Below are 16,350 nucleotides of genomic sequence, written 5' to 3'. Positions count from 1 at the left end.
ACACACTTTTAGATTTTTTCCTAGAATGTTTCATATGTTTTATTTCCAAGCAAACCACCACACACATCTTATACCTTCATTGTTGAAATTTTTAACCTAAATGTAAAACTTGTTATGTGCTTACCTGGCATCCGGCTGGTCGGGATGATCTGACTCTGCTCCTTCCTGCCTCAACAGCTTCCTCTTGTGTGCCACCTGCAGGTTAATAAGCATCTCTTATGTCGTTATCCAGGCCATTGACCAAGGGGTGACAATAATGTTGGCCTTTGTAGGGCTGTCCTTTGGACTCCAGTGGAGAACCATTACTCACTCTTTCCTATTTTAGAGATGCAGCATGATAGGTTAAAAAGTGCTTAGGGTTTTGGTTTCAGTTGCAGGACTGAATTTAAGCATCCCTTCTATTCATTCTCAGACTTTAATGTGAACAGGAATAACCTGAGGATCTTATTAAAATGCAAATTCTTTATTTTTATTTTTATTTTTGAGACGGTGTCTCGCTCTGTCGCCCAGGCTGGAGTGCAGTGGCACGATCTCGGCTCACTGCAAGCAAGCTCCGCCTCCCAGGTTCACGTCATTCTCCTGCCTCAGCCTCTTGAGTAGCTGGGACCACAGGTGCCCGCCACCACACCCAGCTGATTTTTTGTATTTTTAGTAGAGACGGGGTTTCACCGTGTTAACCAGGATGATCTCGATCTCCTGGCCTCGTGATCCGCCCGCCTGGGCCTCCCAAAGTGCTGGGATTACAGGCATGAGTCACCGCGCCTGGCGTTTGTTTTTCTTTTTTCTTTTAAGATGGAGTCTCGCTCTTGTCTCCCAGGTTGGAGTGCAATGGCACAGTCTCGGCTCACTGCAACCTCTGTCTCCCAGGTTCAAGTGATTCTTATGCCTCAGACTCCCGAGTAGCTGGGATTACAGGCACCCACCACCATGCTCAACTAAGTTTTCTATTTTTAGTAGAGACAGGGTTTCATCATGTTGGCCAGGCTGGTCTTGAACTCCTGACCTCGGGTGATCCACCTGCCTTGGCCTCCCAAAGTGCTAGTATTGCAAGCGTGAGCCATGGCACCCAACCTAAAATGCAAATTCTGATTCAGTAGGTGTGGGGTAGGCCAAGATTTTGCACTCCCTCCCCTGTTTGTTTGTTTTTTTTTTTTTTTGAGACAGTATCACACTCTGTCACTCACGCTAGAGTGCAGTGGCCTGATCTTGGCTCACTGCAGCCTCAAACTCATGGACTGAAGTGATCCTCCTGCCTCAGCCTTCTGAGTAGACGAGACTGTAGACTTCTGCCACTATGCCCAGGTAATTAAAAAAAAAAATTTTTTTTTTTTTTTTTTTTTTTTTTGAGACGGAGTCTTGCTCTGTCGCCCAGGCCGGAGTGCAGTGGCGCGATCTCGGTTCACTGCAAGCTCCACCTCCCGGGTTTACACCATTCTCCTGCTTCAGCCTCCGAGTAGCTGGGACTACAGGCGCACACCAGCACGCCCGGCTAATTTTTTGTATTTTTAGTAGAGACGGGGTTTCACCGTGTTAGCCAGGATGGTCTCGATCTCCTGACCTCGTGATCTGCCCGCCTCGACCTCCCAAAGTGCTGGGATTACAGGCATGAGCCACTGCCCCCGGCCAAAAAATATTTTTTTTAGAGATGGGAGTCTTGCCATATTACCTGGGCTGGTCTTGAAATCCTGTCCCCGAGCAACCACCCAAAGTGGGATTACAGGGTGAGCTATGGTGCCCAGCCAGATTTTGTATTTTTAATAAGTCCCCAGGCCATGCTGATGCTGCTGGTCCGTGGACTACCCTATATCTTGCAGGACCAAGACTAGGGTGAGTCAAGTGAGATGCCCCATGAAGTGTGGGAGGAGGCACTTACTATCTTGGCACTTGCACACACCGGAGAGCAAGCACTTCTTTTAAGTTTTGTACCCTGGGTCCCTTGCTTGCCTCCCCCTAATCCCAGACCTGATATCATGTTTCTTATTATTGTTAGGCTCACTGCTGATGAACCTACTAAATAGGACTCTTGAGAGGTGAACTCTTGCTGTCTGCATTTTTTTTTTTTTTTTTGAGACGGAGTCTCGCTGTGTTGCCCAAGCTGGAGTGCAGTGGCACAATCTTGGATCACTGCAACCTCTGCCTCCTGGGTTCACACCGTTCTCCTGCCTCAGCCTCCCGAGTAGCTGGGACTACAGGCATGCGCCACCACGCCCAGCTAATTTTTGTATTTTTAGTAGAGATGGGGTTTCACCGTATTAGCCAGGATAGTCTCGATCTCTTGACCTTGTGATCTGCCTACCTCGGCCTCCCGAAGTGCTGGGATTACAGGCGTGAGCCACTGCGCCTGTCCACTGTCTGCATTTTTAAACAAGTTCCCCCGGTGAGCCTTAGGCACACCAAAGTTTGAGAACCACTGAAAAAGAGAAGTTCTGACTTTTAGGATTAATTTACAGCCTGTTATGAAACCAGTGCTTGCAACCTGAAAACCTCATGCTGCTGTTTACCTTTAGTTTTCATGATGTGCTTGAGATAGTGGTGGCTAAGCCTGAAGTATATATATTTTTAATTGTAATGTTTGTGGGTACATAGTTGGTGTATATATGGGTTGCATAAGATGTTTTGATACAGGGATGCGAGGCATAATAATCACATTAGGGTAAGTGAGGTGTCCAACTCAAGCATTTATCCTTTGTGTTACACACAATCCAGTTATACTTTTTAGTTACTTTAAAATGTGTAATTAAATTATTTTGTACTATAGTCACCCGGTTGTGCTAGCAAATACTAGGTCTTATTCATGCTTTGTAACTGTTTTTTTTTTTTAATCCATTAGCCCTCCCCATTCCCTCCCACTGACCCCCGACCCCCACCCCCCACCACTACCCTTCCCAGCCTGTGGTAACCATCCTTCTACTCTTTGTCTCCATGAGTTTAATTGTATTAATTTTTAGCTCTCACAAGTAAGTGAGAACATGTGAAGTTTGTCTTTCTGTGCCTGGCTTATTTTACTTAACATTATGACCTAGTGCCATCCATGTTTCATCCATCCATCCAAAGGATCACATTCTTTTTTGTGGCCGAATAGTACTCCATTGTGTATATGCACTGCATTTATTTATCCATTCATCTGTTGATAGACACTTGATTTCAAATCTTGCTTGTTGTGAAGAGTGCTGCAGTAAACATGGGAATGCAGAGACCTCTTTTCTATACTGATTTCCTTTATTTGGGGTATATATCTAGCAATGGGATTGCTGGATTGTAAGGTAGCTCTATTTTTAGTTTTCGAGGAACTTCCAAACTGTTTTCCGTAGTGGTTGTAAAGTTGCAAATATGGACAGTAGTTACTCAAGTGGTGCCAGACTACAGGAGAAGGCCTGCTTGTATTTGACAAAACCAACCTTTACCCACGTACTGAATCTGATAATGTGGTTTTTGCTCAAAATCCAACTCTTACGTGGTAAAAACCTTAATCGAAAATGCACCATAGCTCAGTGCTTTTCAAACTCTAATGCAGGTAAGAATATTCTGGGTATCTTGTTAAAAATGCAGATTCTGATTCAGCTGGCCTGGGGTGGGGCCTGTAATTCTGCGTTTCTGACAAGCTTTTAGAGGGTACTGAAGCTTTAGCTCTACAGCTGTGCTTGCAAACCAAGGAGATTTTCGACTGAGCTCTAGTTCGGAACTTTCTCCTAACGTATGAGAGTTTTGGTTAGGAATGTTTGGAGAAGTTATTCATTAATTTTACTTCAGCAGACAGGGAAAGATGTTTTTGTATTTTTAGTAGAGACGGGATTTCACCATGTTGGCCGCCGGGCTGGTCTCAAAACTCCTGACCTCAAGCGATCTGCCCGCCTCAGCCTCCCAAAGTGCTGGGGTTACAGGCGTGAGTCACCGCTCCTGGCCAGAGATGCAGTTTTGATATGTTGTCCAGGCTGCTCTCCTGGGCTCAACTGATCCTCCTGCCCCGGCTCCCAGAGTGCTAGGATTATAGGTGTGAAGTCACTGCCCAGCAGGGCTGCATGTATTTTTTCAAAAACCCAGGTAAAATGTATTCATCGCTTAAGAGTCAGCATTTATTTATTTATTTATTTATTTATTTTTTTGGGTGAGACCAGGTCTCGCACTGTTGCCCAGGCTGGAGTGCAGTGCCACGATTTCGGCTCACTGCAGCCTTCACCTGATCCTCACACCTGATCCTCCTGAGTAGCTGGGACCACAGGCACTTGCCACCCAGTGGTCCCAGCTTGCCACGCCCAGCTAATTTGTTGTATTTTTTAGTAGAGACAGGGTTTCGCCATGGTGCCCAGGCTGGTCTTCAACTCCTGAGCTCAGGCAATCCTCCCACCTTGGCCTCCCAAGGTGCTGGGACTACAGGCATGAGGCACTGCGCCTGACTTATCAGCATTTTATTTAAAAAAAAAAAAAACGGCCGGGTGCGGTGGCTCAAGCCTGTAATCCCAGCACTCTGGGAGGCCGAGGCGGGCGGATCACGAGGTCAGGAGATCGAGACGATCCTGGCTAACACGGTGAAACCCCGTCTCTACTAAAAAAAAATACAAAAAATTAGCCGGGCGAGGTGGCGGGCGCCTGTAGTCCCAGCTACTCCCAGCTACTCGGGAGGCTGAGGCAGGAGAATGGTGTGAACCCGGGAGGCGGAGCTTGCAGTGAGCTGAGATCCGGCCACTGCACTCCAGCCCGGGTGACAGAGCGAGACTCCGTCTCAAAAAAAAAAAAAAAAAAAAAGAGGAAGGAGATAATTGTGTGAAACCTGATAGTAAGAACTTTCAATTTAAGCTGAATGGAAGTGGGGCTCCTGAAAAAGAGAAGAAGGTTGGTGACCAGCCTGGTCAACATAGTGAGACCTGGTCTCTACTAAGAGAAAAAAAATGGAGGGAAGAAGGTTCAAGCTGCTGCCATTTAACACTGCTTCTTCCAGGAGAGCAGCCCTGCGAGGCTTGAGTTTCTCTGAATGATGTCTTAGGTTTCAACACTGTCCGCTTACTTGTTAGCCACCTTCATGGAAAAAACCCGCAATCCATGAATATTTGTCATCTCGCATGCCATTACTGGGCAAACAAAATGAATCACAAGCTGGGACTTGAATAGAAATTCCATTATTTACAGACAGGTCAGATTAATCTACCTAGGAAGGACAGTGAAAGAGGCTATTTTTCCTGATGGTGCTTTTTAAACTGCAGTCAGGTGGTGCTGTTAATGAAAATGCGAAAGAGAAAGAGTGATTTCCCTCCTAAGCAGTATTAGATTATAGTGTTGTCAGGAGTCTTGCAATTGAATTACCTTCTTGTAATCAATTCCACCTTATCAGTTAACTCTACTTGTAATGGACTGCTGGCTTCAAGAGACTTAGTCTGGATTATTTAAAGCTTCTTGCTGTAAAGGAGACATCACCTGTAGCATCTTCCCTTCCCCAGGTGGAGCATCCCCTGTTGGAGCACTTTGGAGGCTGCAGTGTTGTGAGCTCTGCCCTGGCTGGGAGGGGTTCTGGAACAGGTCTGAAGCCCGTAGAGCAAAGGCTCATTTGTCTGCTTGATGCCAGTGTGCTGCGGGTTCTTCAGAGGCTGGGACTGGTTGCTTCTGAGTCCTCGTTAGTATTGTTACTGCACTTCCCATTCGTATCTGCCTGTCATGTTCTACCACTAACCCCCAGGAAGAAATGAATGGGAAATTTAGTTTGCCATGATTTTTGCCCTGATTTAATGTATGATAGTTTGGGAAGCCACTTGCTGTTCAAGACCTTCCTTTTTTTTTTTTTTTTTTTTTTTTTTTTAAGGCAGAGTCTCACTCTATTGTCCAGGCTGGAGTGCAGTGGCACAATCTCGGCTCACTGCAACCTCTGCCTCCTGGGTTCAGGCAATCCTCATGTCTCAGCCTCCCAAGTAGCTGGGTTTACAGGCACACACCACCATGCCTAGCTAATTTTTGTTTTTTTAGTAGAAAGGGGTTTTGCTATGTTGGCCAGGCTGGTCTCCAACTCCTAACCTCAAGTGATCTGCCCCCCTTGGCCTCCCAAAGTGCTGAGATTACAGATGTGAGCCATTGCGCCTGGCCCCAAGACTTTTGTGAAACAAAGCATTTTTAAAAGTTTCATAAGTAATATTGGAATTAATTTAGAGTGGACTGTGTGAAATAAATGCTTTGTCACAAACTTAACGGGGTCAACATGGTAACAATATTGAAAAATGCTTTTAATTTTGTGAGGTGCGTATTCATAGAACTAAGAGTCAGAAGTTCTTGAACCTTGATTCCTATTTGCCTCTTACTGATAATGGACTATATTTAGCCTTTTCTTGGGTTGGGTCCTTATCAAAGAATGAAAAGACTAATAGTAACAATAATATGTGTTTGCTGTATGGCGAGAGCTAGCCAGGTGATTTGCAGTTTTAGTAGGGTAAGGTATAGCAGTATGAACCATTTCTATAACAAAAAGGAAATGTATCATGTTGACAGAGTGAACAAAGTTTTTTAGAGAAGAGGAAAACAAATCTTGAATTTGTTATTTGTACAAATATACATAGAAAGCTATCAGGGCTGTCAGGAGTTTTCGTTCATGTGAGAATGAAGGTAAAACTTGCTCTAGGTGCTGGCCGGGCATGTTGGCTCACGCCTGTAATCCCAGCAATTTGGGAGGCCGTGGTGGGCAGATCACGAGGTCAGGAGATCAAGATCATCCTGGCTAACACAGTGAAACCCCTTCTACTAAAAATACAAAAAAATTAGTCGGGCGTGGTGGCAGGCGCCTGTAGTCCCAGCTACTCGGGAGACTGAGGCAGGAGAATGGTGTGAACCCAGGAAGCAGAGCTTTTGTGAGCCAAGATCGTGCCACTGCACTCCAGCCTAGGCGACAAAGCAAGACTCTGTCTTTAAAAAAAAAAAAAAAAACCTTGCTCCAGGTGCTTAGATAAGACTCGAGGGAAACACAGACATTTATTTGGTTTATTGTTAGATCAATGTATAGTTGTACAGCAATCTTTTACATTTTCCACTCTCAAGACCTAGAAATGCATGGTATAATAGCTTAGAAAGACAACTGGTGTGAAGTATGTTCCTTATTCTTTTTTTTCTTTGAGATGGATCTCACTCTGTTGCCCAGGCTGGAGTGCAGTGGCACAATCTCGGCTCACTGCAACCTTCACCTCCCGGGTTCCAGCAATTCTCTTGCCTTGGCCTCCCAAGTAGCTGGGATTACAGGCATGCACCATGACGCCTGGCGAATTTTTTGTATTTTTAGTAGAGATGGGGTTTCACCATGTTGGCCAGGCTGGTCTCGAACTCCTGACCTCAGGTGATCCACCACTTTGGTCTCCCAAAGTGCTGGGATCACAGACATGAGCCATCACTCCAGGCCTGTTCATTATTCTTGATGATCTCACATTTGACTTACAATGCACTTTTATGTCATGTGCTGAGGCAATACGTTTGAAGATGAAAGAGGGCATTTAAGTAGCTGAGGACAGAATCGGAACTTTAGTAGTTACAGTGAGGAAGTCAAAATTTCTCCCCACAAAACAACAATAATACCAGACAGAATTGTCAAAAGCAACTGTTTCAGGGCTGTAGAAGTAGAATAAATGCAAGAAATAAATGGAGAAGCATTTATCCAAGAGAAACTGCCGAACTTCAAGTAAGAAAAATGGGAGTCTGTGACGTCCTTGCCTACAGTGACAGGGGGTTACTCCCATCTCCTCCTGCCATTGGTGTGGTAGTTCTGTCAGGGTAGAGCAGGCCATGAAAACTAGCAGCTTGGCTACCAGAGGGAACTCGCTTGATTTGGAGCAGGTGAAAAGCCCCCATCCGGTGGTATTGACAGTGAAAGTAATGAGCCTCAGTAGCAAGAGAAAAGGAAGGCCAACAGTTCTGGTAGTGAGAGAGATATCCCAACTGGGTCAAGCAACAGACTGGCAAAGTAGCCCAAAACTTAATTGAGACCCTGGAAATGAGACAGTTTTAGAGGGGTCTGAAGGGCTGTCCACACATTTCTGGCTGACTTAGAAGCCTCTGCACACATGCAGGTAAGACTAGAGAGATCCCATGGTATCTGTTTGTCCCTGGTTGGCTGGGAATCTGCATGAATGTACAAAGGAAATGCAAGAGGGCTGATCCGAAAGGAAAAGTGGGGTAGACCTGAAAACTGCTTGAACTTTTTGCTCCCTAACCCTGCACAGACCCATGGGCAGAGATTGGAAGCCTACCTAGCAGGCTCAAGAGATGTGAACACAACCTATAACCAATCATTGCCTGATCACTAAGCCGTGTGTTAGCAAGTCAGGCTTAAAAATAAAAACAAGAATTTGAAAAGAAAAACTGGCAAAAAAAGAAGAAAAGAAACTGAGTAGACATCAAATAGCCACACATCACAGGGGAGACAGATTTTGTAGATTTAGTCGAGGCAAATTACTAAAGAAATAAAAAACACACATGAAAAATTACAGTTGAGAGTTGCTACAATATATTCTCTAAAACATCTAGTTTTTAAAAATTTTGTCTGTAATTTATTATGGTTATGTCTGTAAGGAAAGGCTACAGAAAACAAAAAAACGCTAATGGGACAAAAAAAACAGGAAAGGGTGGTTCATATTCAGGGAAGATAATCAGTCAATAGAAACTGTCTCTGAGTGAGCCTAGATGTTAGGTTTAGTAAACAAAGACCTCAGCACAGCTATCGTAGATGTGTTCAGGAAATACAGGAAACTATGTATGTCATGTTTAAATATTTAAAGAAATGTATGATGACTGTGACTCAATAAATCTCAATAAAACAGAAACTATAGAAAAGAACCAAATGCAAATTCTGGAGATGAAAAATACAGTAACTAAAATTAAAAATTTGCTATAGGAATTCAACAGCAGATTTGAGACATAGAAGAATGAATCAGTGAACTTAAGATAGATCAATAGAAACTGCCAATCTGAAGAACCTGAGAAAAAAAAGTGAACAGAGCTTCAGAGATCTATGGGACATCAGGCATACCAACACACAAGTCATAGAATCCCACAAAGAAAGGAGAAGAAAGGGCAGGAAAAAAAAATGAATGAAGTAACAGCCAGAAACTTCCTACGTTTGATGAAAATCATGAATCTATGAAAACTTCAAATTACATAAATATTGAGGGATCCACACCTAGGCATATCCTGGTCAAATTATTGATAGGCAAAGACAAAAAGAGGCCAGATGCAGTGGCTCACGCCTGTAATCCCAGCAGTTTGGGAGGCCAAGGCGGGCAGATCACTTGAGGTCGGGAGTTTGAGACCAGCCATGGCAAAAACCTCGTCTCTACTAAAAAATACAAAAATTAGCTAGGTGTGATGGCTCATGCCTGCAGTCCCAGATACACGGGAGGCTGAGGCAGGAGAATTGCTTGAATCTGGGAAGTGGAGCTTGCAGTGAGCCGACATCATGCCACTGCATTCCAGCCTGGGTGACCAAGTAAGACACTGTCTAAAAACAAACAGAAAAAGACAAAAAGAGTAAGAATGTCTTGAAAGCAGCAAGAAAAAGGTAACTCCTCAAGTTTTTTATTGCAACAGTATGAATGTTTGCTGACTTCTCAGCAGAAACGGTGTAGGGTAGAAGGCAATGGAATGACATATTCAAAGTACTGAAAGAAAAAAACCAAATCAAAATCTTTTTATCTAGCAAAAGTATTCTTCAAAAATGAAGGCAAAATGAAGACATTCCTAGATAAGCAAAGACTAAGAATTGCTTGCTTCCAGATCTACCTGAAAGAAGTTTTTTGACTGAGAGGAAAATTCTACCAATGGACAGTAATTCAGATCCACAAGAAGAAAGGAAGAACACCAAAACTGCCAAATATTTGGGTAAATGTAAGATAATGTATAAAAATAGCTGAGGTTCAAAGTAATAAAGAACATTCTCCTGGTTAAGAGGAAAATGATAATGGAAACTTGGGTCAACTTAAAGGAATAAAGAATGCTAAAAATAGTAAGTATGTAGGTAAACATAACAAATTTTCTAATGTTGTAACTTTTCTAAATGGTAATTGACAGTAAAAAGCAAAAATAATAACTATTATGGATTTAAAACATGTAGAATAGAGAGTAAAGCGGTGATTCCTGGAGCCTGGGAAGGGTAGGTGGGAGTGTGAGGGAAGTGGGGTTAGTTAATGGGTACAAAAAGAAAGAATGAATAAAAGCTACTATTTGCTAGCACAACAGTGTGACTATAGTCAGAAGTAATTGTAATATAAAAATAACTGTTGTCTGTGACACAAATGATAAATGCTTGAGGTGATGGATACTCCATTTACCCTGATGTGATTATTATGCATTACATGCCTGTATCAAAGTATCTCAAATAACCCATGAATATATACACTTTCTGTGTACCCACAAAAATTAAAAATAAAAATTTAAAATTTAGAAATGAAATATATGGCCATAAAAAAAAAGACATAAGGAAAAAAAATACCTGAGACTCTCTTGTAGTTTGTTGAGTGTAATTGGCATAATCCTTTTGAAAGCGAGTTGGGCAGTAGCCATTAAAAATTTACTTTTTAAAAATTAATTATTATTTTTTGAGACAGAGTCTTACTCTGTTGCCCAGGCTAGAGTGCAGTGGTGTAATCACAGCTCACTGCAGCCTTGACCTCCTGGGCTGGGCTCAAGTCATCCTCCCAGCTCAGCCTCCCAAGTAGCTGGGACTACAGGCACACATCAGCTTGCCTGGCTAATTTTTGTATTTTTTTGTAGTGATGGGTATCTCATGTTGCCCAGGCTGGACTCATACTCCAGGCCTCAAATGATCTTCTTACCTTGGCTTCCCAGAGTGCTGGCATTACAGGTGTGAGCACCAAGCCTGGCCTGCCATTAAAATTTAAATGGTTAGTCCTTTTAACTTAGCGCTTTCAGTTTTAAGAACATATATCATAGAAACACTACAATAACTTTGTAATAACTAAAAACTATAAAAAAGTCAAATGCCCAGAAGGACTGATTAAGTAGTATATTTATTTTGACTAAATATTATAACCATTAAAAGGAATGAAGTCAGGCTGGGTGTGGTGACTCATGCCTGTAATCTCAGCACTTTGCGGGGCCAAGGAGGGCAGATCACTTGAGGTCAGGAGTTCAAGACCAGCCTGGCCAACATGGTGAAACCTCGTCTCTACTAAAAATACAAAAATTAGGTGGGCATGTTGGCACGCACCTGTAATCCCAGCTACGCATGATGCTGAGGCACGAGAATCGCCTGAACCGGGGAGGCGGAGGTTGCAGTGAGCCAAGATCACACCACTGCACTTCAGCCTGGGTCACAGAGTGAGGCTCCATCTCAAAACGAAACAAAACAAAACAGAATGAAGTCGTATATGTTTTAATATGGAAAGGTGTCCACTTAACAGTTGCTAAATGTGATGCATTTGGTCGAAAAGAGATGGAGCAGCACAGAAGTATATGCTCAAAGGTATGTGTGAGCATGTATACATGCACACACACTTTTTTTTGTTTGTTTGTTTGAAATAGGGTCTTACTCTGTCACCCATTCTGGAGTGTAATGGCTTGATCTTGGCTCATTGCAACCTCCGCCTCCTGGGTTCAAGCACGTCTCCTGCCTCAGCCTCCCGAGTAGTTGGGATTACAGGCGTGCACCACCACACATGACTAATTTTTGTATTTTTAGTAGAGACGGGTTTTCACCCATGTTGGTCAGGCTGGTCTCAAACTCCTGACCTCAGGTGATGCACCTGCCTTGGCCTCCCAAAGTGCCAGGATTACAGGTGTGAGTCACCGTCCCCAGCCAACATGCACTTTTTTTCTTCAGACTTTTAACAGTGATCTTGTGATTTATAGGATTGTTCCACTTTATTATGTATTTCCAAAATAGGAGTTTTTTTCTACTGTGTATTTCTACTTTTTCTACTTTTTGAAGTACTACTTCAAAAACAAATATTTTATAAACATGCATTTTAAAAAGCAGCTCATAGCATAACATTAACTTTGTATTTGAAATTGTGAGATTAAGTACCCGGCCTATAAACAGCACTTAACTTTCCTTTCTACATCCATTCCATATCTTGTATTCCCGTGTGTGTGTGTGTGTGTGTGTGTGTGTGTGTGTGTGTGTGTGTGTGTATGTGTTTTACATGTCTGTTCAGTACATTATAAGATCTTTGGGGGCAAAACTGATTTTTTTTTTTGTTTTGAGATGGAGTTTTGCTCTCGTTACCCAGGCTGGAGTGCAGTGGCGCCATCTCGGCTCACTGCAACCTCTGCCTCCCGAGTTCAAGCAAGTCTCCTGCCTCAGCCTCCTAAGTAGCTAGGATTACAGGCATGCACCACCACACCTGGCTAATTTTGTATATTTAGTAGAGATGGGGTTTCTCCATGCTGGTCAGGCTGATCTCAAACTCCCAACCTCAAGTGATCCATCCACCTCGGTCTCCCAAAGTGGGATTATAGGCTTGAGCCACTGTGCCCGGCTAAAACTGATCTTACTCATGTTTGTTCAATTCCTCCCTCCACATCCCATCTCTCTATTCCTATCATATAGTGCTTTGCACACAGCAGACCATCTGTGAATATTTATACTTTATTAAAGACATATAAAATAGTAATTACTCTCTACAGCAATTGGAATCCAATACAGTAATCTATAATACAGTTATTTGATCCACTGACATACGTTCGTTCTTTTTCTCCCAAAAATAACCATTGAGATTAACAAAACCAAAACAAAACTGAAAGAGTTCTAGCTTTTCCCATCTTCTCCATTTACTAAATATAGAAAAGACTGGGTTTTGCTGACTTTTAGGCAGGAAATGGATTCTTTTTCTAGGAACATAATTCCTGTATCTAACTGAGCTATTCTTTTATGTCGTTTCCTTTTCACTAAAACAGAAAAAACATTTTAAGCCTTTCTACCTTTGCTATATGACTTTATCACATGCAACATTTGGAATATTTGATCTCATAAATTTCTAAAGACAGGGCTTTACCACTGAAGTGTTATTGTTCATTACTTGAAAACTTATTACTTTTAAATGTTTTGTGTATAGCACTGTGCTTTTAAAAGTAAGGTATTATTTTTAAAAATCCACAAAGTAAATTACTTTCTGTTGGATTAGAGGAAATTTCCATTAAGGGAGATTGAGTGAAGTGGTTGCATAAACCCTCCTACAGATAACAATTGAAAGATCTGGGTAAAATATAAGAAACAGCTAAAAGCATCCAAAAACTGTCCCTAGAACCTGGAGGAGAGTTGACTCCTGAAACACTATAATAGAAGGAGCAAGAATTGCAAGTTTATGACTTTTTTGCCAGAAGTTATGCATCATTACCCATGGTGGTTTCAGTAGAGTGAAATGACAGTGAAAAGCTGCAGCCTTACAGATGAGAGGTGCCAAAGAAGAGAAGTCAGGGATGGAAGAGAAGCTGGAAAGTCCAGGGGGAATCCTGGAAACAAGAGAAGACTACAGAACGGGTGAGGTCCCATATCTAAGTGAAAACTGCCCAAATTCCTGGTTGACTGTTAAACTCTAAATGTATAGGTGAAATCCCAGGGAGCCCAGCAAAACAAAAACAAAAATAAAAACCAGCCAACCAGTGAAACAAAGCAAGCAGACAGAGGCTAGAGAGGAATCTCCCCTTAAAAGACAGACCTATACTATATGAGATCTGTGAGGTTCATGCTTTTTAAAACAGTATATCCCTAAACTGTGAACAGCGAAGCTGTGGAAAGCTGAAGCCTTACTGGCTTGGGGTTGAGAGGAAAGACCCTAATATTGCCCAAGCAGCTGAAAACTTAGGAGGAAATCACAAGAACACAAAAATCGGAGAGTATGATCCCCTAAATCTGAGTATGATCAATCTAAATCCTTGGCTGTCTGCCAGATTACACAGAAGCATGGGAGACCCCAGGGAGCTAGGCTAGACACTGTAAGAGCTGAGCAGAGATAGCAGCTGCTCCATACCATAGGAGAGACAGTTTGCAGTTTTAATCTAGGCAAGTTAACTGCCTACTAGAATATAAAAAAAGAAAGTCCTCAGAATAACACAGTAGAATCCAGAGTTGCTATAACATCTTATCTACAATGCCAAGTTTTCGGTCTACAATTACTAGACATGTAAATAAAGTGGAAAGTCTAACTCATACTGAGGAAGAAAAGCAATCAATAGAGACTGACTCTGAGTGTGTAAGTGGGTACAGTGTTGGATTTTGCAGGCAGACTGCAAAGCTGCTGTCCTGTGATCAAAGAATTATAGGAAAATTTGATCAAAGAATTAAAGGAAAATTAAGTGAGGAAGGAAATTAAAGGAAAAATAACTCAACAGATTGTAACAAAGAAATGGAAAGTAAACAAATGGAAGTTGTAGAGCTCAAATAAGTAATAGCTGAAATAAAAACTCACTGGAGGCCGGGTGCAGTGGCTTACACCTATAATCCCACAACTTTGGGAGGTCAAAGCAGGAGGATCACTTGAGCTCAGGAGTTTGAGACCAGCCCTGGCAACATAGTGAGACCCCACCTCTACAAAGCGATTTGAAAATGAGCCTGGCATGATGGTAGGTGCCTGTAATCCCAGCTTCTTGGGAGGCTGAGGTGGGAGTATCACTTGAGCCCAAGAGATTGAGGCTGCAGTGAGCTGTGATCGTGCCACTGCACTCCAGCCTGGCTGGCAACATATCTCAAAAATAAAAAGTTCACTAGATGTGCTCAACAGCGGTTTTGAAATGACAGAGAAAATAATCTGTGCAGTTGAAGATAGATCAATAGAAATTATCCCACCCAATGAAGAGAGGAGCAAAGATTGAAGAAAAGTTAGTAGAACCTCAGAGACTTGTAGGACGATATCAGGTAGCCTAATATAAGTGTACTTGGAGTCCTAGAAAGGGAAGAGAAAAATAGGCAAAAAACAATATTTGAAGAAATAATATCCCCAAACTTCTCAAATATGGTAGAAAACACTAATTTATAGATTCAATAAGTTCAATGAAGTCTAAGCACAGAGAAAAAGCACTCATAGGCACATCATAGTCAAATTGCTGAAACCAAAGATAAAAAGAAAATCTTAAAAGCAGATGGAGATCCTTTTGCAGCTCACGAGTATGACGATTGGGTGTTCATGCACGTGTGTGAGGTGTGCCACCCTCTGAACCTTGTTACAACATCAGCGCATTATGTCTCTGAACTTGTGTGGGGAGGGGAAGCAGAGAAAAGTGACACATTACATAAAAGGGATCGGTGTTACAAATATGACTGACTTTTCATCAGAAGCGAAGGAAGCCAAAAAACACTGGAATAGTATAGTCAAATACTGAAAGAAAAACCCTATCAACCAAGAATCCAGTATCCAGAGAAACAATTTTCAAAAATGAGGGCTAAAGACATTTTCAGAAAAACAAAAATCGAGAGAATTCATCACCAGCAGACTTACACTAAAAGAAGTTTTCAGAAGGAAGGGAAATGATACCAGGTGGTAACTCATCTACAGGAAGAAATGAAGATCACTGGAAATAAAAGACTATGAATTTTTTTCTTTCTCTAATTTCTTTAAGATACATATGAATTTTTTTTTTTTTTTTTTTTTTTTTGAGATGCGGCTCTCACTGTGTTGCCCAGGCTTGAGTGCATTGGCTTTTCACAAGGACAATTAATGGTGCACTATAGCCTTGAACTCCTGGTCTCAAGCTATTGTCCTGCTTCAGCCTCCTGAGTAGCTGAGACTATAGGCGTGTGCCACTGTGCCTGCTGGTGACATAAGAAACAAGATTTTAAAGATTTTGTAACACTGTAGTGCTGGGTTTATAATGTCCATATAGGTTGGTCACGGTGGCTTACATCTGTAATCTCAGCTCTTTAGAAGGCCAAGGTGAGGCCGGGCGCGGTGGCTCAAGCCTGTAATCCCAGCACTTTGGGAGGCCGAGACGGGCGGATCACGAGGTCAGGAGATCGAGACCATCCTGGCTAACACGGTGAAACCCCGTCTCTACTAAAAAAAAAAAAAAATACAAAAAACTAGCCGGGTGAGGTGGCGGGCGCCTGTAGTCCCAGCTACTCGGGAGGCTGAGGCAGGAGAATGGTCTAAACCCGGGAGGCGGAGCTTGCAGTGAGCTGAGATCCGGCCACTGCACCCCAGCCTGGGCGACAGAGCAAGACTCTGTCTCAAAAAAAAAAAAAAAAAAAAAAAAAAGAAGGCCAAGGTGGGTGGATTGCTTGAGCCCAGAAGTTTGAGGCCAGCTTGGGCAACATGGTGAGACCTTTTCTCTACCTAAAAAATAAAAAACCTTTTAAACATATAATGTATATATAGGTGTAATTATGACAACAATAGCACTAAGATGGGGCAGGGCAAATGGAAATTTACTGTTGTAAGA

General features: G+C 42.5%; 1 protein-coding gene and 1 non-coding gene across 2 annotated transcripts in view; both read left to right on the top strand.

The window, feature by feature from the left end:
• Window positions 1–16,350, top strand: part of LOC105469623 (phosphofurin acidic cluster sorting protein 1) — a 173,699-nt gene that overhangs the window by 64,903 nt on the left and 92,446 nt on the right. The window lies entirely within an intron of this gene.
• On the top strand, window positions 15,061–15,165 carry LOC112424613 (small nucleolar RNA U13). The gene has a single exon (XR_003015400.1). It is a non-coding gene; the product is annotated as a small nucleolar RNA U13 (small nucleolar RNA).

This window comes from Macaca nemestrina, chromosome 12, assembly GCF_043159975.1.
Source record: "Macaca nemestrina isolate mMacNem1 chromosome 12, mMacNem.hap1, whole genome shotgun sequence".
Classification (NCBI taxonomy): domain Eukaryota; kingdom Metazoa; phylum Chordata; class Mammalia; order Primates; family Cercopithecidae; genus Macaca; species Macaca nemestrina.
This window is presented reverse-complemented; position numbering and strand designations above follow the sequence as displayed.